Genomic DNA, 25,251 nt, shown 5'->3' with positions numbered 1-25,251 from the left:
ACAGTAGAAGTGGTCAGCAGCACCAAAAAATCAGGTGCTTGAGCCAGGCTCCACCAGGACCCTAATAACAAATAAACAAACAAAGGCAGAGCACTTCAAATTGTGAGGTGTTTTAATGTCCCCACGCAAACAGTGGCAACGTTTCGACTGCTAGAGGTATTTATCAAGCCATCCCCCAACCCGATTACAAAGCCACTCTTTCAGAATAGGGAGAGCTCCAGGTAGGCCACCTATGAAGTTTCCCCGGTCACTTGCAGTGGTGATTTCAGGCTGTAGGTCCAAGGGGATGGCAGCCCCTCTGCCACAGAACAGCAGGAGTGGGAGAGTCCCAGGCAACCAATCCTGTGAACTGGGCTAATGAAACCTCGTGATAGTATAAAAATTGAATACGTGTTTTTATCTGACAATCATGATGTCAAGCCATCTGCTACTGAGGTTATGTTGACAAATGCAGCTGTTATTTATGAGCGAAAAAAAGCAATGGATTACATTTTGTTTTAAATAACAGGTACTCTGGGGGTAGGGGTGCTGTTATAGCCAACTGCATATTTTGTTATGTTTCAAGAGTGAAAATTTTGAATTTGTGGAGTTTCAGGAGCATTTCTCTACATCAACAATAAGGTAATGATTATTATCACCTTTTATTTATTAAGCTTCAACGCATTATGCAGTGTTGTACAATTCAAATATGATGAATTCTAAAAATTTGGCTTGCATCTCTCGTTTGCGTTCTGACGAAGAATATTATAACAGAAATGTCACATATCAGATCTTGTAACACTGTCTGATCTTAATAAGCTGTGCAATTTTAGTTTGGCGGTGCTAAAAATATGGATATAACAGCTGAGTTCTATTTTCAAGCTGCTAAAATTAGTATTTTGCAAATACCAAGGAACCAAACTGTGATGTCATAAAGAAATCGAATAAACTAATCAAAAATATTAATGGTTGTGTTTATGAAGTGTTGCATTTCAATTACTTTTAGCTCAATTACTTTGAATAAGTGACACGCATGGGGCTGAAATGGCTATTTGGCAACACCCTACTATTAATCAGGCTTACCAAATATTGTAGGTATGGCCTCACTGATATACAATATTTACATAGAAAATTTCAGATTTAATAATATACATACACTCAATACAGACATGATAGACATGATAGAATGTTAACCCCTCTAATACCAGGCATTAGTAGATTCAGAGAATTAACTCCTCTTTTACCAGACATTACACACACAGTCACTCAAACAGACAAACACAGTCACACAAACAGACAAACGCTGTGACAAACTGACAAACACTATCACACACACAGAGTCAAACACACATACCTGGTGCTGGCTGAAGCTTACTCTGAGTTGGTGTGAAGGAGGAACTCAGCCTATCAGGAGAGGCTTCTGAACTCTCAAGCAATCAGGAGAGTTGAGAACTCTCAACTCTCCTGATTGGCTGATACTTCCTTCACTCAGACTCCTCATTCCGGGACAAGGCATTGTCCCGGATTGAGGCTGCCCGGGACCCAGGATTTAAAGTCCCTAGCTGCCAACCATCCCTGAAAGCAAACTCAACAGCACAGAACTCATCAGCATAGACAGATCAAAGCATCTCCCCAACCAGCCCATAATCCTAACAAAAGCAGGAAAGCGTGACAACACGGCACAGTGCCTAAAAGTTGGTACTCTCCAAAAAAAATTGAGACACATAGGTGGTATAACATATAAATTGTTATAAGCCAGAAATTACAATTTATTGAATGAAAAAAAGATAGCTTCTACTGTGCTGCCCCTAAAAACTCTAACATTTGTTCATTAAGACCTAATAGTTTTGCTGCTGATAGCTAACCTCTGTAACGTAGAAATAAAGGGCAACCTTTAACTAATCAAGGACTGATTAAAGAAACAGAAATGTGTAATGATATGTGATTTACTATTTGTTTATTATTTTTTAAAAATAAAAATGGCTTTGCGAAGAATGCTCAATTGCAGCTGACATTTCTCTTGCTTAATGCCAGTGTTCACTGAAGAATAATAATGGGATAAACAAAGAACAAATTGAATTTCTGAACTGCAATCAGACATGGTTTAGGGAAATGAGCAAGCATACTTAACCCCTTTTTGCCACGTAAAATGTCTTATCTCTGATGTTGTGTTCTTATAACAAAATGGCAAAAAGGGTAGTAAGGCAGTAAAAAGTGTTAGGGGTGCATAAGAATCAATACAAATACAAATTTGTTCTGAAAAAAGAGTAAAATAAAAAGTAATATATTATTTATGTTCTGATCACTCAAATTGTTAAAAGCAAAAATTAGAAAGTGTTTTTAAATATTTGACTTATCACAATACTGTGTGGAATGTCCCTTTGCTCCAGTTTATACCACCCTTAGTAAATTCGGATAGGATAAAATCTCACATTGTTAATTAGTACAGAACACATTTGATAGTACGGTTTAGTTTAGTAATGAGTGCATGCTCTTACAATAGATATAATAAATAAATTGTAAACATATTTGTAATGTAAAATTCTTTTTTTAGATTTTTCCGATATGCTGACAGTTGATCCGGTGCCCCCCTCTACGTACCTCTCTTTTTTTCTCTATTCCTACTTAATGTTGTATGAAGATATGTTTGGAGAGCAGAGTCATGTAACATGTAGTGTTACACGGTCTATGTATCATACATGTATGTATTTACACTACCTCTTGACATGAGCCGCAGAATACTGACCACCAGAGGATTGTATGTCTTTTGGGATAAAAGGATGTGCGATAAACAGGTTAATGTCACAGATGTCAATGTGCGTTCTACCCCGCATGTATGTATGTACTTAGCGTGCCTTATAATATGATCAACAGTGTAAGATAACACATAATGATGTACATTTTGTGCGACATGTGTGCGTATTGGAAATATTCACAAAATACCGAGTATGACAGCATTGTATATTCCATTGGATTATGAGCTGTATGTTAAATAGGGTAATGTCACAGATTATAAGGTCTACTCTATGCAAGATACATGTATGCACTTACTGTACTTTATAATATATATACTACTGTATGCTCTGTCCTCATAATAAAAACCAAATAAACACTGAATTTATATAAAAAACATAGATTTAAGGAACTTTTACTGGATCGTTTTTGAGCTCATTGAACCACTCAATGGAAAGGTCAGATTTTTCATTCATGTGTTAATAACCAAGACTTATATTTTGGCTTCGGCTTTTTCAATATTGTTTTGGTTGCCTGCAGCTTGTACATGAGATCAGTTGCATGGCCATTTCCTATCCCTCATGCACATGCTTGCTATAAATCTTATAGCTTTTATTATTAGAATGTTATTTATACAATGATACGATGCGCATAGCACTTAAACTGATACAAAACAGAAAAATACCCGTGGCTATATATAAATCCACTGGCTGTGCATTGTACACAGTTATATTACTGTGTTACTGTCTGTACTTAAATCATATTATCTTCTCTTGAGAATTTTGTTTTAAAATGAAGTAGAAACTTTTAGGTATGACTTCATTTGAGAATGCAGGTAGAAAGATTTGTAGCCACTGTAATACACATTAACTCATTTTTCCATTTCATATATAAGAAAATAATAATGACAGCTATTAAACTGAAATTATTTTTCTCCATGAGCATAAAACACAGTGCTGTGTACACTAATGTAGCAATTACAAAAGCCTAGCTCTAGCTCATTTTTGTTCTAATGAACATACTTCTGGAGGCAGACATTGTTGTCAGTCATGTGATATTCTGGGTGACTTTCCCTGCTTAAACACCACATTGAGCTGATTCTTTATGGCAATGCTAATGAAGTCTGTTCCTCCATAGATTTGTATTAGTCAAAGCGCCTGGCTGGGTGATTACATCTAAGCCATTCTATTGTTTTCCATGGGCAGTAGGATAAGGAGTCAAGGTGTTATGAGCCAGAAGATATTGTATGCTTCAAAAACTAGAACTGTAAAAAAAACTATATTTTTGAAAACTTACTTTTAATCTAATACCAATATTAAAACAAACGTTAGGGTACCCCTTAAAGTCACAAAGCCATCATGTATAAGATACTTATACACATATATTTTCCCACAGTTTGTATAGTTATATGTTACATTAAAAAAAAAAAACATAAAAACATAAAAGTATACAATAAAATACAGTAATAATAATAATAATCATACTATTTAAATTACTAACATTGCCAGATGTGAAACATGTATACCCTGTGAGATTTTGCATAAAGAACAAGACCCCAAGAAGTGTGGAGCAATCACCAATGCAACCAATGAGGTGTGTCTGCTGATCATCAATCAAAGAACCCTCATTATGGACATAATGCAATGAAAGTGCACATTTTAACCATTCAATGACGAATCAAAGTGATCCATAGCCATATTTCACCTTAGTATGTAGAAGCTATACTATAATATACTGTGTATATATATTGGCTGCGTTGCATCCAGGCGTTGAGAACTACTGTTCCATATTGTGCGGACACATATATAAACACACACACTGTATTGAAAATGAGAAAAGGGGTATAGTATACCAAAAGATGTATAATATAAATCGGTCTGAAAATAATTGAAGAAAATTGACATTTTATTTTGTCTGATTCATAAAAGGAATGGGACATTTGACCCTTTTTAGGAGATAAGATTATTTACAATCATTTAGCCTATAAAATAACAGAAAATAAAGCATAGATTTGAAGCTATTTGTTATTTAGTAACAAACCAAACTGCATCCTTTAATGTACCACGTAGTAGAAGGAATAATTCCTGCTCAAAGAAAATCATATGCTAGTGTACAAAATTGGCATCTGAACCATGATAACAAAATATAAAAGAAAATGTGTTTGACATTTCAACATGGTAGAGATGATAAGGTTATTTCTAATGGGAAAAAGATCATTTTGAGCTTTTACAATAAACACCAAGAAATACTAGTAGTCAACCCCTTTTAACCTCGACTAAAAAAGCCCAATGATTTCGGCAGACATCAAGTGTAATTCTTACAAATCCATTACTTCTAACATTTTCTTTTCCAACAGAACCCACAAAATAAGTAGTTTACCCTGAATAAACACACACATGTAGTAAATACAAATGCATTATGTGCAGCACACGCGATATGTTGCGCATTTTACCTTATTGTCCAATAAAGATGCATTCTTTATGACTTTTCCCAATCTGATAGGAAGACATAAGCCAGAGCCTTAACTAGGACTTTTGACCCCTGGGGCAGGGCCAGACGTCCTGTCCTGCGCTGATGTTACATCCTCTTCTTGAAGTAGAAGGGAGCGCAGGAGCATTGCTCAAGTATGCTCCTCACCTTGTGGTGCCTGGGGCAGCTAACCAACCTATGGCCCTGACATAGACTCTTGCTCAAAGGGGTGACACTACTTACTGATCTAATATTTAACCCTTAGCCAAGTCAGCCAAGTCAGCCAAGTCAGATTTGATAGGTCAGTTAGGAAGGAGGCTTTCAAGGAATACAATCACTTTAGCTTTAGAGTCCCTAGTCTGAAAAGTAGTTTGCTTACATTGTATTTAAGTGTTGCATGTAACCAATACAGGTATATCAGTTTTCCTTCTGCAATATTGTTGAATATCTTGAAAATAAGTCTGCAAGACATGCATTGCAAAGTTTCTTATTCTGCATTTTGTTTGGGGTCACGTCGCTGTTTTCATGGAGAACAAGGACATTTCTAGCTGTAACATAATTGTGAAAGGGTTTTCTAACGCTCAATGTGCCATTGGAACACAGGAGTGATGGGAGTGATAAAGGGCCTCTGTACTCCTATGAAGATATTCAATAAAAAAATAGCCGTTTCCAGCAATAAAAATCGTTTACAACATTAACAACAATGTTATACATTTAAGGTGTAATGTTTGGTCATTATTGGTTAATTTCATGGAGAAAATTTGCTTTTCTTTCGAAAATTTCTAAGTGACCCTAAACTTTTGAATATACTGCATATATATATATATCTATATCTATATCTATATATATATATATATATATATATATATATATATATATATATATATATAATGTTGTTACAGGTTAATCTTTAAGCGTTGTGAAAATAAAATCTTAATTGCTGAGCTACTGTGAACAAGTTTAAATAATGTTCAGGTAAATTTCTCTCGTGTCTATACATTTTATATAAACATATCTGTCCAATAATAATTATTATTTTCTGAGTATATGTACAACATTGGCCATATTGCCGTGAACCCATTTACATTTGTTGAGTAAACCACCTGTTTGGGGAATAATAATAAGCTTATGGTACCTGTTGTTGTTTAAGAAACATTATCGACTTTTTATTACATCCATGATGAGATTACAACTATTATGTGCTTGTTGTAACCCACCTCTTCACATTTTAACCACAAGTGTCTGAAATGTGAGTGCCTCAAGGAGCTAATGACAAGTTTGCGAGATCTAAGTGTCTTGAAATGAGACTCTGACAACATAATATGCACAAAACAGAAGATAGACTTTAAATATTCCTATTAATAACAGCGTAGCACTTGGGATGCTTTTTCAATGGATTACAAAAATAGGAGCATAGCTATTAATCAACAATATAAGAAATAATCCGTTGGTGGTGGTAGCTAAAGGTTGTCCTTTAATGGATTTTATGTGTCACTTTTAATTCTTTCTAATCTTCCTCTGTGTTCAGCTTCATCATTCTTGTCATCCTTTGTTCCTCCTGTCACTCATCTGAATGAGCCAATCATGAAAAGGTACTGCACGATATTTAAGATTTTCAAGCAGAATTCAGAATATGATTACATCGTCAATCACTGTTCGTTGGCTTTGCTAGGTTTGGGGGGGGTTGGCATGTTATTGCAAATGTATTTATTTTTTTCTTTAGCCTGTTGGATAAACCATGCAAAGCTTCAGCCTTAATCTCCCACGTTTAATCCAATTGGTTCCTAAACAGTTGGAGTCGTAGCTTGCGAAAGAATCTGCCCGTTCCCTATACAATTCTACAACGGCATAGGGGCCTGCAGCAATTCTGACAAATGATAAAGGTACAAGCAATGACTTTCTTATTGATGGACATTTTAATTAACTGTCTTTGTTTATCGACGGTATGATTACATAACCAATTGTAGATCTGCCCCTCGACAATTAAAATACGTCCTTAATAAATACATACAAAGAACGACAACGCTTACAGCATTAAGGTGTCCTTGCTTCATGTTTGCTATTATGCATATAATATTTGGGGACTTCAATTATTGTTGTTGGTGGTTGTGCTTTTCAGACAAATAATATTATTCAGAGACGCAAAGGGAGTTCTGAATGTAGTTTTTTTGAGATGCGCTGTAATTAAAGTTGGGTTGTGTTTTTTTTTTTGGATAACGCTGAAGACACAGAGCACATCCTACTTCGAGATTTACTGTGTAAGGCACAATTTCAAATGTGAGGCAGAAACAATTTCATGTACTATAAAAATGTAATTTGTTTTCTCCTTGAGGAAGCACTGTAATAGTACCTGCAAGGGGATTTTTGTGCACCCCCTTTCGCTGGTGTTGTGTGGAATGTAAATAAAGGTAGACCATGTAAAATCTAGAACAATTCATCTGGTTTGTTCAGTGACCAAAAAAAAAAATGACGACTTTAAGAATGGAGCTCCTTTGAAACAAAATTGCATGTCGTAGAGCTTCTGACAGAATCTGTTGTGAGTAAGCGTCTTAGTTTTTGAGTTACGACTTTTTAAAGTTCTTAACTGTTTACTAGAGATTCCTCCGGTCTACTCTATAATCTAGTGATCCAGTGATGTCGAGTAGAATAAGAAGAATTCCTTAATTAAAACACACATATATATACTATTAATAAAATATCTGATTTATGTATACTTATGTATGTATATAAATGTATATTTTTGTACTTAAGGCACTAACTCGAGGGTATGAGTGCTGCCATTGCATTAAGGGTTAACTTTTTTAAAGTAAACACAGAATAACAAAGTGACAGGCAAGCAATCTAATTTTCAACTTAAAACCATTTTTTATTTTACTGACAAAAATGAAACAAAGATCGTTGTTTGCTTCTGCGCAGTATTTGTTAAAAGGGAAGCTGTTATGGCGGTGTAACCGAGCCTTGTTGTATTCTCAGGAGGTATATTTGCGGCACACATCTCCTAAGACACTAGAGAGTCATACTGACTGGCTTCCCTGATAAATAATGCATTTCTTTTTATTGCTTAGTCTTAACAAAGCTATTTGTAACTTTAGCCCATTAAAATAACAAACAGCAGTTCATGCTTTTCAATAATAATTAGTTTCTCGGTCTACATTTGTTAATTACAGGAGGTCCGTATGGTTCAAAAGCTCAACTGCTACAAAATCCTGATTTGAAGGACAATGTTTTATCATGGGACTGACATTGACACAAACACCAGACAGGCGAATATGTTTTTGACTTTGAATAAACTCCTGAATAAACCTTACATTAGAAGCAATGTTGGTGCATATGTATGTTTTAACTCCAGTGTGTATGCGTAATGTCTTCTCATTGATTTCATTTGGAGCACTGTCCTGCCATTGATTGACAGCTTAAGCAGACAATCTGAGCCAAGACATTTCAGATCATGTAGAAAGAAAGATTTTTGTAGAATTCCCATTTTGGAAGAATACATATTAAAGTTCTCACATAGGGTTACTTACAGAGTACTTTAATATGCATTGAAGGGACAGTCTAATGTCCCTGGCATAGTAAGGGTGTCAGGGACATTAGACTGTCTCTTTAATTGAAGGGTCACCTAACGGTTATAGTTCAGATGTTGCAATCACAGGTAAACGTAATGCAGTTTAGAAATTCATTAAAATAAAGTAAGGAAGAGGGATTTTACCAAGCAACACTAAAAATATTTAAAAGTACATATGTAATTATCACTCGCTATTCTAATTGCAGTGTGTATTGAAGTGTTAGGCATCATAGGTTTGTAAGTAATGGCATATGTTTCCTTTTACCTATCTTTTACAATCCGTAGTGAGTCAGAAACAGGAATAAGGGACAGTATAGACATGGACATTCCCACCTTGATTTGCTCCGCAGCTGAACACAACAAAGTAGGTCTTCGGGTAAAATAGGAGGGTGACCATGCATCTGGGCTGCCCACTCATGCGCCAGCATTGCCAACTTCCAATGCCAATCCTGCCTCACACCGAGTAACACATTTTAACTCGAATTTTGGGGAAATATGTAATTTGGAATTTTCCAGTTCTTAATGTTAGGGTGGTGGGGAAGGTATCTGACTCTGTCCACTCGCCGCCTGTGTCTATCCTTTTAATAGCATAACCCTGCCTACCCAATGTTTTTCTGTTCTCTGTTTGAATACTGTTCAACCCCCTGAATTGGAAGCATTAGCCCTTAAAAGGAAGCCACAGACAATATTCTCAGACAATTGCTGTGTTTATATCTAGCTGTTAAGGTGCTATGAGACCATTCCCTACATTTAATAAGAGATTTTGGTGTGGAGAAGTGCAATGCCCCATTACGTAACCGCCTATGCATCCATTTCGATGGCTCCAGAAATATGAAAGTTAAAAACATATATTTAGGAAGCTCTCAGCAGTGTAAAAAAACACACTTTATATTAAGTTAAACTTGTTTGGAATAGGCACTATGAGATTGATTACAAGGTCATTTTTAGTTAAATATGATATTAAAAGAACAGAATGAGTTTTTTTTAGTTTTGGTTAAAAGTGATACAATATGGCATTAATCCAATAATTTATAAGGAAGCATTAGTCATAGTAAAAGATAAAAACATGTCACTTGTGATGCCTATAAATATGGAAGTAACATTGCTTCTTAATATTTCAAAATGGAAATAATAATAAAAAATCTGGAATTACAAAGACACTATTGTTTCCTTTATTGGTTGCATTAAAAATGCATTAAGATCAATAAAGCATTTAGCTCTGAACCTATTTAAAGTGGTTTAAATTTAAACAGAGATTTGAGTTGAAAAAATAGGGAATAAAGAAATAATGTAGATCATGTCATTATAAATGAAGTGCTAAACACGTAGTTTATGTTATGCCTGGGTGTTGATGAACAACATCTCCTAAGATTCCCAGCCTCTCAGTGCTTACTCGAAAGCTGGTTGAGGGTCACGAGCATTGTATTTTAACAAGAGGTGAACTACTGTCTGTATTAAATAAATAAACAAAGTAAACAATTTCCTATAACCAGGCCTGGATTGGGTGAGCCTCTGGCCAACATCCATCAATTTTCACCTCCAGATGTGGTGTTACATTGTGCAGCCACCGGCTGGATATGGGCCAGGGCCACCTCGAAGTCTTCATGCAAGCATTGGTGATTGTGTCTTAGGAAAGCTTATATTTAAGGAAATCCACAAAGTACAAAATACTTGGAAAGCAAATTCTTAGAATTTAGAACTGAATGAAATTAATCCTTTAATAGTTTTACATGAAAGCCTAGCTTCTGTCTGTGTTACAGGGTTTAACTGGGGTGCTACTACCTGGAAAGTTGCTTGCCTATACGAAACAGTTATCTTAAAGATTAATAGGTATTGTTGCTATTGTTACTTTCTGTATTTACTATTTCTGTAATATATATATGAATATATATGACTATAAGTGTGTGTATACACTACCATAGGTTTGGGGTCACTTCGTTGTATTCATGGAAACATGGAAATATCTAGCTGTAAAAAAAGGTTTTCTAATAGTCAATTAGCCTTAAACACAATGTGCCATTGGAACACAGGAGTGATGGGAGTGATAAAGAGCCATTCCCAGCTACAATAGTCTTTACAACATTAACAACATGTACACTGTATTTCTGATCCATTTTGTTTTATTTTAAAACAATATATATATCTTAAAGATTTATATATATATATATATAAATATATATATACACACATGCATACATACAATTAGGGGGGAAATGTTTGGTCATAAGACCACTTTTAGAAACAGTTTGTTTGTATTAAGCCCCCATATTGTCCTGTATTAATATCCATGCCCAGGAACCATTTGTTTTATATGCTCATAAGTGGAAATTTGTGTATGAATAAATGTAATGATTACAAGCGATGATAAATAAAAAAGTAAACCTACTTTTAATGGAAATTTTAATAATTATGGCTTTAATACATTTTGCCATGGAATCATGCAACTTGATAGATACATAGACACTGCCAAGGGTCTCACAGAGAAGTTTCCAATTAACAGAAGTGATTGAAAAGCAATACTAACTGTAGTAGACTTTCATCATACTGCTGTGATCAGAAATCTTTAGGAACAATTTACATGCTGTTTCATCCAGATGTTGGCTGCACTGTGTAATGCTCTAGAAAGAAATGGTCACAATTTCCGTATAAAAGGTTTTGTTGGGTTGAATAATTGGAACTATTGTGTGTTGTACATTGAAAGAAGAGAATTTTCATCTGAACAGTAACATAATCGTAGATAATTTCAAACATACTGAGAATGCCTTTTCAACAAGTCCCCCGTGAGTAAAAAAACTGAATGTACATGGCTTGACTTGCTAAGTATTTATTTTTTATGTTGCACTTCCAAGGGTTCTCTCATTCAATTGATATTTTCTTTTTTTTTCTATGTATTTCACCTGTTTTTTTATAATAGGAAAGAGGCTTCTTGGGAAAATGTATATATTATATAATATATTATTATAATAATTTATATATTATATAATATAGAAATTATATTTATTATATTATATATATATATATTATATACAAAACTAAGAGTTCACAAACAAATGAGCTCTTAGTAGTTTCTAGGTGATGTCACAGATGAAAATGGAGTAGACACCTATTTTGCCACTTTATACCAGAATTGCTAGGAATTGTTCTTTAAACATAACTCTCAGTATTTGTGTTTTTTTAGTTGATCATCATATTCTATGCAATGGCTAAATCACACTCTAGGGTAGGAATTGGTGAACTATTTGTACACAAAATATATAAAGAAAAGCAAACTGATTAAAACTGCTTTAAATGTGGAAAGTAAAAGGAAACAGCCTTACATGTCATTGTCATCCAACAAAACATCTCCAAAGGCTAATGGTCCATGTGGCAATAGCCTTCAGAAACATGCATGCTAGATTGAACACATACCTTGGCTAGGCATTAGGGCAAGCCTCACATAGGGAAGTGCCCTAGCCACCCCCCATCACTAACCCTCAAGATCATTATACTCTATGCTGAACATGGGGTATAACGTTGTATGCTGCTGCTCTAACCTCCACCCCAGTAATGCGGCAAAAAGGCTTTTGCCCCTGGAGCTGTCAATCTAAGCAAGAATACTCATCTGAAGGATTAGTTTTACTGATATGCACTCTTTTCCTTTTTAAAGTTGTTCAGGTGTATTGCATGCAGTTAACCATCTTCCTCGTTTGATGTTTTTGTGTCCAATTTTATCTCCTTATTACTACTTGCTTGAATTTGTCTAGATTCTCTTGATTTTGGATCTTTTTGTGAATTTTTACGTATCCATATAATTTCTCTGCTATTTTACATTATTATACTTTATTGTTTAGTTAACTTTTCAGTTTGTATTTGCTTATTTTAAGTGTAATCACTATTTAACCCTATTTATATTATCTCAGTTTATAGCACATATCCTTTTTAACATTCCTTTGCTGTTTCCAGATGCAAGAATCTGTTATTTGGCTGCTAGCACCTTAAGGGTTCATAGATATGTTCTGATAAAATTATACAAATATTCTAGCAAATCATTTGCTCAGGAATGCACAATATTAATTATTTGATTTGTGTTAATTAAAGAACCCCTTAAACTCTGGCAGGATTGTAGCCCTTGGGAACTGAGTCTCACATCCCTGGTTTAGTTTATGCCACGTTCTACTAATGTACAATATGTTGTAACAGCTGAAACATTGTAATAAGAACAAACAAACAAAAAGATGTTAACAGATGTACACGTATTCTTATTGTAAGGATACGCCAGAATAGTATGTTAGTGATCTGTTGCTATAACTACAGCATAGACTCATTTTTATGTGTGCCTAATATAGATCTTGAATGTTTTATCACAGTAATATATATATATATATATATATATATATATATATATATATATATATATATATATTATAGCTTCTTAAAATATATGTCCATATTGAAGACACATAAACTACCACTAAGGTTTTCTGGTTATGTATATTTATATATCTAAACATTAAAAAAATATATGTTGGAAAAGTATATATGCCAGCAAAAAGGAATACTTATGCAGTATACAAATTAAAATAAGTGGCACCATGGTTTTTAAGAGTCTCAAGGGCTTTTTATAGCCATGATAAAACTTGATGTTTGATTCCTTGCAAAGGTACATTTGAGTAAAACCAAATTAGCAGGGCTGCACTGATGAAAGAAAAGCAGTCCTGGCACTTTAAGGCCAGCGGCCACTAAGTGACATATGTTTGACTGCAGTCTAGATACACACAGTCGCACGCTACTGTCTTAAACTTAGTGAATGCACAGCTGTGTGTATCTAGCCTATGGCTAGATACAATCATTAAAACATCAGATATGCAGCAGATGTGGCAGCAAAGGTAAAGCACCTGTGCTATCCAGCACTGGCCCACCGGGCATTTACCTGGTTTGCCAGATGTCCAGTCCGAGCCTGATTAGTAACTAGTAATGCGAGTTGCATTATAAATACAGTATATTATTGATATTTGAAAGGATTAGGGATCATGAAAACAAAACCTTATGAGTGTTAAGGGTAAAGTTTACTATCACTATGGACAATGCTCTGTGCATTAAATTGTGACTTCACACGGTTCCTTCTTCTTTGATGTTTCTTGTTGCCTCTCACCCGTTAAAGGGTCACTTCAGCCATCACATTTAATGCATATGACAACTGATTTGTCTCTTTAAACTTTCATGGTATTGCCCTTGAGAATGTATTTGCTCATTCTCCCACCCTGCCACCAAGCTATTTGTAATATACTCTAGTTTAAACTCGGCGAACATTACGGGGTGGCTTAAAAAGACCCCCCCATGCACATTGATTTCAATGGCAAGAATTATCAGTCCACAACCAAGGTAAGGATAAATCAGTCTTTCCAATCTCTCTCTACGTATAGTTGCGTTCACAATTTTTCCTTAATAATTACCCCCACATATGTTTGAATCTCTATTTTTTATTTTTTCTGACACTATTAATTTATATATATTTTTTTAATTTTACAACAGGAAAAAAAAACATATGTCATACCCTTGTGGAAAGAATGTATTTTTCTTCATCCACATGAATAAAATATCTTGCCACATAGTTCTGCCACATGAAATTTTTTAGTCCCATACAGTTACAAAAAGGGTTGGTTTTGTCAGATTTTATTGTAAGAGAGATAGTTACCTCACAGTATGGATAATTTAGGAAGAATGTGTCAAAATCTGATTGTGTGTCACCTACTGTGGGTTGCTATTCTATTACTGTTCAGGCGCGGAGACCTTCAATTCGATGTTCCTACAGATGGAAATGAATAAAAAAGGCTGCTGAGAGACAGTCTCCTTCTACGCCGAAGTTAACTATTATAGTTAAAGTTATTATAGTTATTTCAATGCTTATATTGTGAAATGATAGATCACAACAGTGTTTCAACAGGATCAAAATGGAAATCACTGTTAAAAACACCCTTAGAAATATTGGGATAACACTCTTTGCTTCAATTTTCTCCTTTAATTGTATTTTTTTTTATTATTATTTTAAGTTTGTTAATTCCCCTCCATAGTCTTTATTTAAGGCTGAAGCTATTCCCTTTACGTTCCGTTTAATACACTTTTATGTTTATTTGACTATAGGAATTATCATATTTGATTTTCTATATGAACACCAGAATTTAGTTACACATCTCTGAGACTTTCATTTGCATACCTGGGATCAGTTTCTTCTTTCTCCAGGTCCAGTTCCTGCCCATGTGCCCATGTGCCCATGTTCTGCATATTCTTCCCAGTTCCCTCCTACTAAAGATTGGCTAAAGCCTTTTGCATGGCTAATCCTACCCCTACATGTGACTAGTCCTACCCCTACTCAAAGCCACTACCCCAAAAGAGGGAGATCTCTGGGTAATCTGCTCTATGAAGTTCCCAGACTTGCAAATGCGTCAAATGTCCCGAAAAACTTTTTGAAGAATTTACACTTTTTGTGTTTAAATAAATCAATAACTTGTTAACATAAAATCACGGAAATCTATTTTGTATATATATATATATATATATATATATATATATACATATATATTTTATATTATATCTAACATTTCGCATAACTAATAGACTTAACATCAAGTTTAAACATTGTGGAGCCACTTAGTGTGTCAGAGTTTTGTTGTCAGAGATAGTATGAATACCCAAAGATGTCATCTGCCAATTCCAATACAATATTGCAATGCCAACCTTCTGCCTGTTCTACTGATCAAACTATGAAAACCCGTCAATCCATGGAATAAAATAGACTTGTTCAACTATAATGAAATGGAGTTAGTCAAGTATGAAGCATATGATGTTTTTAAAATAATTCATTTTGACACCATGAACGGAAGGTTGTTGCATGAAATAGATATAATTAATTAGCACGTCCCATGTTTTTTTGCAGGAGGACGGAACTTGTATTCAGACACATAAAATGTTTTAACAGGAGTTAATAGATCTTGCCATGGGTTCGTGTGATGTGAAGCGGTTGCACAGTTTGTCTTTCTGACCAATCAGTTTCTTTAAGGCAGGGCCGGACTGGCCCACCGGGATACCGGGAAATTTCCCGGTGGGCCGGAAGGTCCGTGGGCTGGGCGGCCATGAAGACAGCCGCTGAGCTGCCCCCCAGGCTGCCCGAAATCTAATCAAAGCGGCCGCTGGGTGCTGATGCGGCCGGCCGGCATCAGCACCCAGCAGCCGTGTGCGACGGCCGTCTAGTGATGGGAGCAGCGTGAGGGGTGAAAGCTCCGCCCCCTCGCACTGACCTTTCACCCCTCACGCTGCTCCCATCACTATGCGGCCATCAGATTGCTGGGAATGTAATCTGAACGGCCAATGCGTGCTGATGCCGCCGGCCGCCTCTGCTTTAATACTTTTTTTTTTTTTTATTTTATATGGCAAGCCGATCCAGCTTACCATATAAATAAAAAAAAGTGTGAAAGTAGCTCCGGCCGGCGGCACCAGCACGCATCGGCCGTTCAGATTACATTCCCAGCAGTCTGATGGCTGCATTGAGATGGGAGCAGCGTGAGGTGGAAGCTCCGCCCCCTCGCGCTCAGACTGCTGCAGCACCGGATGTCAGGTCAGTGGCATCCAGTCAGCATAGAGGAGAACAGTGTGCCGCTACCAGGAAGTCAAGAGAAGTAGAAGGTGAGTAAAATAATGTATTTTTTGTACTGTATAATGTTTTTTGTATTTGTTAAAAACAAAAAAAATCGGCGTGTGTGTGTATGTAAGTGTGTCCCCCTATATGCCACTCTGCCTCCAGAAATGCTTTATATCCCCCTATATGCCACTCTGTCCCATGATATGCCTTTTAACCCCCTATATGCCAGAGTTGCATATAGGGGTATAAGGCATTTCTGGATGCAGAGTGACATATAGGGGGCCAAAAGGCATATCTGGAGGCAGAGTGGCATAAAGGGGGTTAAAAGGTACATCATGGGGCAGAGGAGCATATAGGAGGGTATAAAGCATATCGGGGAGGCAGAGTGGCATATAGGGGGTATAAGGCTTTTCTGGAGGCAGAGTGCCCCATGATATGCCTTTTCACCCCCTTTATGCCACTCTGCCTCCAGAAATGCCTTATACCCCCCTATATGCCACTCTGTCCCATGATATGCCTTTTAACCCCCTATATGCCAGAGTGGCATATAGGGGTATAAGGCATTTCTGGATGCAGAGTGACATATAGGGGGTCAACGGCATATCTGGAGACAGAGTGGCATAAAGGGAGTTAAAAGGGATGTCATGGGGCAGAGGGGCATATAGGAGGGTATAAAGCATATTGGGGAGGCAGAGTGGCATATAGGGGGCATAAGGCTTTTCTGTAGGCAGAGTGCCCCATGATATGCCTTTTAACCCCCTTTATGCCACTCTGCCTCCAGAAATGCCTTATACCCCCCTATATGCCACTCTGTCCCATGATATGCCTTTTAACCCCCTATATGGCAGAGTGGCATATAGGGGGTTAGAAGGCATATCATGGGACAGAGTGCCATATAGGGGTATAAGGCATTTCTGGATGCAGAGTGACATATAGGGGGTCAAAAGGCATATCTGGAGGTGGAGTGGCAAAAAGGGGGTTAAAAGGCATATCACAGGGCAGAGGGGCATATAGGAGGGTTGAGGCATATCAGGGAGGCAGAGTGGCATATGGGGGGTATAAGGCATTTCTGGAGGCAGAGTGACATAGGGAGTAAAAGGCATTTCTGGAGGCAGAGTGGCATATAGGGGGTTAGAAGGCATATCATGGGACAGAGTGGCATATAGGGGGTATAAGGCATTTCTGGAGGCAGAGTGGCATATAGGGGGTTAGAAGGCATATCAGGGGGCAGAGTGGCAAGCCTGGGGGCAGAGGTGCATAACGGGGGTAGGTTGTCAAATGAAAGGAAATAAAAACCAAACCTGTCTCAATCATAGCTTTTATTAAATATGGAAAAAAATAGTCTACATGAATTAATAAAGAAATAAAAGTTTCTTACCAGAATATCGTGAAGAATAATGTGATCAGTGTTTTGTTCCACTGAATAAAATGGAACTCTTTCATCTAAAAATGTTCGCAGTCGTAAATGTTTTGATCCCATTATGTGTAATGTATTTCATTTATTAGGGCCTTTTAACACTTTTGCTTTCTGGCATTTTAATACAAATAATGAGATAAAAAGAATGGCACATAGTGTGACTCGGGTGTGTATAAGGGGTGCGTGTGGGTATAAGAGCTTCACCGTGAGATAAACTATATGGGGCTGGTCTCCAAATTTTTCCAGGGCTGCTTTTCAGTCCCAGTCCGGCCCTGCTTTAAGGATTTAAGGATTGCCAGTTATAGGGAATTCTGATTTTAGTGCTATTTTACACAGCTCATGTTCACCGTTCGTATAATCTGTAATCGCTACTGTTGCAGTTTGCACATTTGCACTTCGCCGTGAACTGTTATAATTAGATCTGATACAGCCGAGAGGCTTTGTTCATTTATAGACTCTCATATGCAAATGAAATCACATGATTCCGCAGATTCAATTCATTTAAACTATATTGTAAGAGTTTTCTGTGAGAATTCTGCTGATCTACACCAACCTCTTGAACCAAGGTTCACAGATCATGCAATTAGTTGGCATCTCTATTGCTTTGTTACAGAGGACTATGTTGTCATCTTCACTTCCTTTTTATCTACTTTGCTCTAATGCATGTTATTTCATGTTCTCTAGAGATTTGCATGTAGTACAAACTTTGTTGAACAGTTTTAATATATTAGCCTATGGCATCTTATTGTAGTGCTAATGCATACATTTTGTTATCAAAAAAAGGTTAATTATTATTATTATTATTATTATTATTATTGCAATAGTAATTGAGCTTTTAGTTTCTTCCATGGTTTTATATTTTCTGAAGAAAATATACATCTATAAGTATATAAATATATATACTATATAAACAAGGACCAAAGACACAAGATATTTTATTACCTATTAGAATTGTGCATGCAGATTTGTGCGAATTGCACACTTCGTTTTGGTAAATTTGGTAAATGAGACCCCCCCCATGAATCAGACAAAAATGAATGAATTTTCATTCGAAATGTATGGGTCCACATTCACTCACACTGTCTCACACCCTCACTCACATTTGCATTCTCGTTCACTCTCTCTTCTCTGTCGACCACTTCTGCTGACCACTTACTTTTACGCATCTCCACCTTTTCCTTCCCTTTTCTTCCCTTCTCTATCTTTAATCTGGTATCTTCTTTCTTCATCAGCATCTCCGCGGACATAACCTGGCAATTTCTGTGACGTCCTCTCCCGATCCTCCAATCAGAGGAGAGGACGTCACTGCATGCACCACCATATTGCTCTCAGTTCACCAATTTTCGGCCAAACTGAATGGGCAGGGAACTAAATTTGTTGCACGAAAACAAATGTGCCGAAAACAAAATGAAAAATGTGTCCAAATCGTTTTTGCCCATTTGCACATGTCTATTGGCTATAGTTACACGGGTTTCTTCATATGGGTGTTGCATATACATTCTGCTTTAGAACAGCATTACAAATCAATGTGTTCATATATGTCTTTTGTTTCAATGAAGCCACTGTTTAATGCTCAATTAGTTCAATAAAGGTTGGTCCTTTAATCAGAAATTATATCAAAATGTACATGTACATGATTAGCTATCAAAACAAATGACCTAAATAATTTTAGGGAAAGGCCTGTCCCTTTTAGTATTAATATTATTATCATTTATTTTTTTAAACTCTAACATATTCAGCAGCCCTGTACAATTTAAACATGTGGTGGATTACAAATACATAACAAATATATATTTACACATAAATAACAGGAGTTAAGGACCTTCCCCATTTGGCACTTTAATACAAAATTCCTGGCAAGAATGGCAGGCTTATGAGGGCCTTGCTTCTAAGTTTACAGCCATCTACGTATGGTTTTAGGTAAGCATAAAATCATTAAAACACGTATAATCATCTTTCACGATTAAAAATACTTTAACGTATGTATCCAGAGAGTTACCGGACTTCCCGTATCTCTGGCTAGTTCCATGGAGTGTTCGTGCCGGGGCTGGCATGTTTCTAGCGTGTTTACTGGCAATCACCATGCTATTGGTGGTAACCCCATAATTTCAATGTTACAGTAAAAATGTCTGTTTTCCTAACCTTATTTTCATAAAACGTTAGCACTAGGCCTGGGCGTATATAATCATAGCATAGTAGCATTTCAGTGATTTGTATGCTTTTGTTAATCATCAAATTAATGGCATATATATTTCAATCAAACAATTGCATTATTAACATGTATTGTGAAGCACAGCGTGGCTGGAAATTGTAAGCAATGCAAATGCCCAGTTATACATTAATCAAATGGATTAAAAGTGCAGATTAAATTTGAAAGGGGTCCAACGCACAAGCAATTAAATTGCAAGCATTATTTTCCCTCCAAAACAATCACTATCTCCGTTATCTAATTCTTAATGAATTAGACTAACTTGTTAGTTCTGGCCAAATGAATGAAAAGCTATAGTTACCTTCCCGTGCATCATTCCAGTAATTAAGTTGTCAAATTCATATTCATCTCAATTAAATTAGCATACCCAAATTAGCATATGTAATTACATTATCATACATCGTTATTGGTGGGACTAATTATGACAGAGCTTTTTAAAAAATATATATATATTTTTTTTACTTTGTTTTCTGAAAATATATTACTTTGTTAAAGTTAGACCTGCCTCTACTGACTGATTACCGGTACTTTGGGCCTTTTTAAATATTTAACTTGTTTTAGAGGGGCCTACCGTGCTGTGTTTATCAGTATGTACCTCACTTTTACTGCGGAGAAGAGAATGCAGAAAAATAAGAAAATAAAATAAAGAACCGATCACTGCCTCTAGGACTAATGAGCTTTTGTCGGCTATAATCAGGAGAGGCCTGAGAATATTCAGTAATAAAGTAGCCCCAAACCTAAATAGTTAAACAAAGATAGTACAAACATGCACCAGTTCCATATTCATCTACACAAACAGAACGTATACAAAACCTATAAGAGGTGGAAAAATGTCATCTAAAGTCGGTTTCTTTCGACAATTAGCTAAAACTATAGAAAAACGATGAAAATTGACCTGGCTTTCCATGGAAATAATGTGTCCTGACCCCCAGAACTCAATACCGTACATATTAATGCTAATGATTAATCTGTATATTTTTTGTAAATGATAAGCATATTCCCAGATATCACTGTTTAGCCAATAATCCAGCTTTCACTTCCTACAGGTTTTTATTATGCTACTGCAATATTTTGACTTACTGGATTTGGCAGTGCGCTATAGTTGGCATATAGGATTATTAAGACACAGAAATAACAATCCTTTCCAACGCTTTAAAATTTGATTTTATATTGCTGACAAAATGGCTTTAGTAAAGGTTATTTCTGTTCTACTGGATTAATGCTACATTTCTATTTCCTACTCGTCCGGCAATCCTTACTGTAGATGGAAAAATACCATTGATCGGTATAAAACAAGAGCTTTCACATAAAGAGACTAAAATTTGGCTTCACCTAAAAAAATTATAAAATGTGATATAAATATCCTATGACACATGCTTCTTTTTTATATAAAATCTGCTAATAAATCTGTAAACTTTAATGACCCTTGACTCACCTCAATTAATTTTAATGAATACAATTAGAAAGATATCTTGGGTTTAATACTGTTAAGAGCTTTTCAATCAATGAAGGTAGACAAAGGCATAAACAATCTATCTATCTATCTATCTATCTATCTATCTATCTATCTATATCTATATCTATATATATCAATATCTATCTATATATATATACATGTGTGTGTGTGTATATATATATATATATATATATATACACGTGTGTGTGTGTGTATATATATATATATATATATATATATATATATATATATATATATAGTGTCTCATTTGGACTTACCACACAAATGTAGACATGGATTGGTAGCAATATAATTCCCATAACTCCAAAACACAGAAAGAATGTATATCTTGGTTTAATTTATTAAAAGGACAAATACTATGCTTCACATGGTGTTCTGCTAATATTTGATTAGCTGATCTAATCCATAAACACACGGCATTTACCTATATAGCACCAGCAGATTTCCTAGTACTGTTACAATAATAGCAGTAGTGGGGGTGATATGGGGAGCTCTGTGTTGACCTTGCAAGTGGACATGGCTTCTTCCTAATGTAGGGTATTAGGAAGTAAGGTTAGTGGCTGATAAAAGTGTAACGTACGGCCAATCATATGCAGCATACAACCACCTGTGATTTACCTGCCACTAGCCTTAAAGTACCAAGATATTCTCTGACCACTTTTATCTACTGACCCCCCCACTTAAATTCTACCCTAGGGTGGAGTCTGGGGTAGAATTGTTCCAAGATATATAAGTGATAACCCTTTAAAAAGAAGGCTCTGTGGGTATTTACACAAATATGCAACAATATGATCCTGAACTGCTTGCGTAATAAGAGATCATATTGGAAATATGTAATAAGAAATCATTTCGTCAGTATCCTACAATTTCTACATTTAAAAGGTATGGGCAGTTTAATAATAAGCATGTCATAGAACGTACTGAGATTTATCACAAAAGTAATATTTGTATACCTTGGTGTGCACAAGTACAGGGTTTAACATATGTGCGAATGCATATTGCCCAGTTTAATAAATGTTAAACTCAGAAAACCTTTTTATGCCAATGATACAAGCATTGTTCATCTGAGGTTTGAGCAGGCCAGGATAGCAGCTCCAATCTAATTAGAAATTAAAGCTACGTCAGCAAAAGTCTTTTGAGTACAAAAACCCCTTTCGTAATAGGATAGGTAAAGGCTTACATACATCTATAAACAGTAATGTAAAGGTATAAAGACATTAACACTCATAAGGAAAAATCCAGTCTTTTAAAAGAAAAAAATATATAATTTGTTTACGCATCTGTTTTGTGAAGATTATTCAAATCCCTGAACTGATCAAAGCATTTAGTAAAGGCAATTATTGAAATTGAAGTATGGAAATGATTGCTGATTCCTGAATTAGGCTATAGTAACTCAAAAATATCAAAGGATAGGATAATATGGCATAGACAATGAAAGAGGATCATCACATCATTGCTGCTAATCATGGCAAATGTTATACAGAACTCCCCTTATAAGATTCAATTGGGAAAAAAATGGCGCCCAGTCAATTGAAAGTTTGTGTTCTGTACTTTTACTCTATTTCTAAAATAAAAACTGGCATAGTTTATGCTTAACATGAGTCTTGAGATTGTAGACGGATTACATTACCATATTCTTCATACTAAAGGTCAGATCTTTCAAGCGGTAAAAAGAAACGTATAACAATGCATCTGTGCATAAAATAACCGGCATCATTAAATGGTTTTCTTTTTTAAAGGAATGTCTTTCCATTTCCAGGATACATAAGAATGCATACAGTATGTTTATCAAATAACTTAGTAGTGATATATAGACCTCAGAAATGGGTATGACAGATAATTGCTCCAGGTGGTCTCTTAAACCTGAGATAGTCATAATGGAGGTTCCTTAAGAGTGTAAGTGAGAGTGATTGTGAGCATCAGACAACAAATTTAGTTTCCGAATTCAAAATGCCCCCCCAATTTTTGTTTGAAACGAATTGTCGGGAAACAGAATTCCTCTGAAAACAAATTCATGAAAAGCTAACTGAAAAGTTTGTCAAAATAGTTTTTGTTCCATTTGTACATGTCTACTGCTAATAAAATTACAAAAAGGATTTCTAATGATCACTTAGCCTCAAACTTAAGTTAGTTTTAACTTAAACTTGGATTAACGAACACAACGTGCCATTGGAACACAGGAGTGATAGGAATAATAAAGGGCCTTTGTATACCTCAAATAGAGGTCTGACTACAAGACTAAGATCCCGATCCCTCGCAGCGCTGCAGGGAACCTGGATCCTCCTCTCTGGCAGCCGGTGGAATGCCGGTGCAATGCAAGCAGATAACCTCCGCTGCTGCCGGCACTTCTGTCGGGGGTTCTATGACAGATAGACGGCTGGCAGCAGCAGAGGTTGTTTGCGCGCATTCTGCAGACCTTCACCGGCTGCAACCACTAAAAAATGAAGCACAGGGAGAAGTCTAGGGAAGCACTGGTAAGTCGAGGAAGGGTAAGGGTGGCAAATAGGAGGTTAAAATGAATATCAGAGAGGCAGAGTGGCATATAGGGGGTTAAAAGGAATATCAGGGAGGCAGAGTGGCATATAGGGGGTTAAAAGGAATATCAGGGAGGCAGACTGGCATATAGGGGGTTAAAGGGAATACCAGGGAGGCAGGTTATATATATATAATAGATACAGATATATATCCATTGTACAGAGCTGCAGAGTATGATAGTACTATGTAAAACAATAAATACCAGAGCTATCCGATTAACAGCAGATTATCTATTGGAGCACAGCACTCGGTGCAGGCCCAAGTGGAGGAACGGATAAGAAATAGATGTCTTTTAGATATTCTATTGGATGGTGACCACTGTAAGGAGCTGAACTACTGCTTATCTCGAGTATGATACTGAAGTGCTGTTCCAAGCAATGGTGTTGTAGTTACTACAGCCTAGCCCAGTTACTGTTCCTGATGCTTGTCAAGATGAGAAGGGATAGGATGGTATGTTATTGACAGGCCAATAAGCTAGTTACATATTATGTAATAGTTTGGTATGTTTTAGTTGTGTATTTACATAACTATCTATATATATGTATAAAGTGGATATAGAGACAAAGGTGCATGCGCCTACCCAGAATCCCTTGTGGTTGTGGCAGCACCATGACATTTCTGAGAGAAAAACAAGCCTTCTGGCTTGTCTGGTGTCTGTAGATGAGTGTTTAATAATACTTCTACTATATATATATATATTTAAACAAGAAACCCATAATATCCAAAATAGCATAAATAGTTAAATACAAAACAAAAAGAAACCATCACTTTAAAGATCTGGGATATGTTCAAACTTTGATAGATAAATATGGTGTTTTACTTTTTATCTCTTTGGGATAGTTAATTTAATCTTTGTTTTCTATAAACTGTGTTTTCTTGATTGCACTTTTCCAAACTTATGCATTTGGGACAAGCATTTTTTTTCTCCAAGATTGTAAAATACATTTTATGATGAATGCAAAAGGATGTCTACTATAAAAACAACAAGAGAGTGAAAAAAACAACACTTTAAACTTAATAGCCAGACTGTGTGTTTCAATAATCCATACAGTTTTGACTATGGCAGACAAAGGAAGATCATTGAAAGTGCTTGTTAAAATGAGCGTATGGCCATATTTCAATCCCAATTGGTGTTTTATAACTCAAGACTATTTTATTTGCAGAAGTAAAGGCAAAATAAGGAAACTGTCTTAAAAGTAAAAAGCAATTGCTATGTCATTGAAGGGTGCTGTTTATTACCCCCCATTATAAG

At 36.0% G+C, this 25,251-nt stretch overlaps 1 protein-coding gene and 1 long non-coding RNA gene across 2 annotated transcripts in view; both read left to right on the top strand.

Annotated features, from left to right (window-relative positions):
- Window positions 1-25,251, top strand: part of ZNF804B (zinc finger protein 804B) — a 164,470-nt gene that overhangs the window by 102,808 nt on the left and 36,411 nt on the right. The gene's annotated exons all lie outside the window — the stretch shown is intronic.
- On the top strand, window positions 22,155-23,040 carry LOC128497983 (uncharacterized). Its single transcript, XR_008354372.1, has 2 exons — window positions 22,155-22,315; window positions 22,347-23,040. It is a non-coding gene; the product is annotated as an uncharacterized LOC128497983 (long non-coding RNA).

Source organism: Spea bombifrons, chromosome 5, assembly GCF_027358695.1.
Source record: "Spea bombifrons isolate aSpeBom1 chromosome 5, aSpeBom1.2.pri, whole genome shotgun sequence".
Taxonomy (NCBI): domain Eukaryota; kingdom Metazoa; phylum Chordata; class Amphibia; order Anura; family Pelobatidae; genus Spea; species Spea bombifrons.
This window is presented reverse-complemented; position numbering and strand designations above follow the sequence as displayed.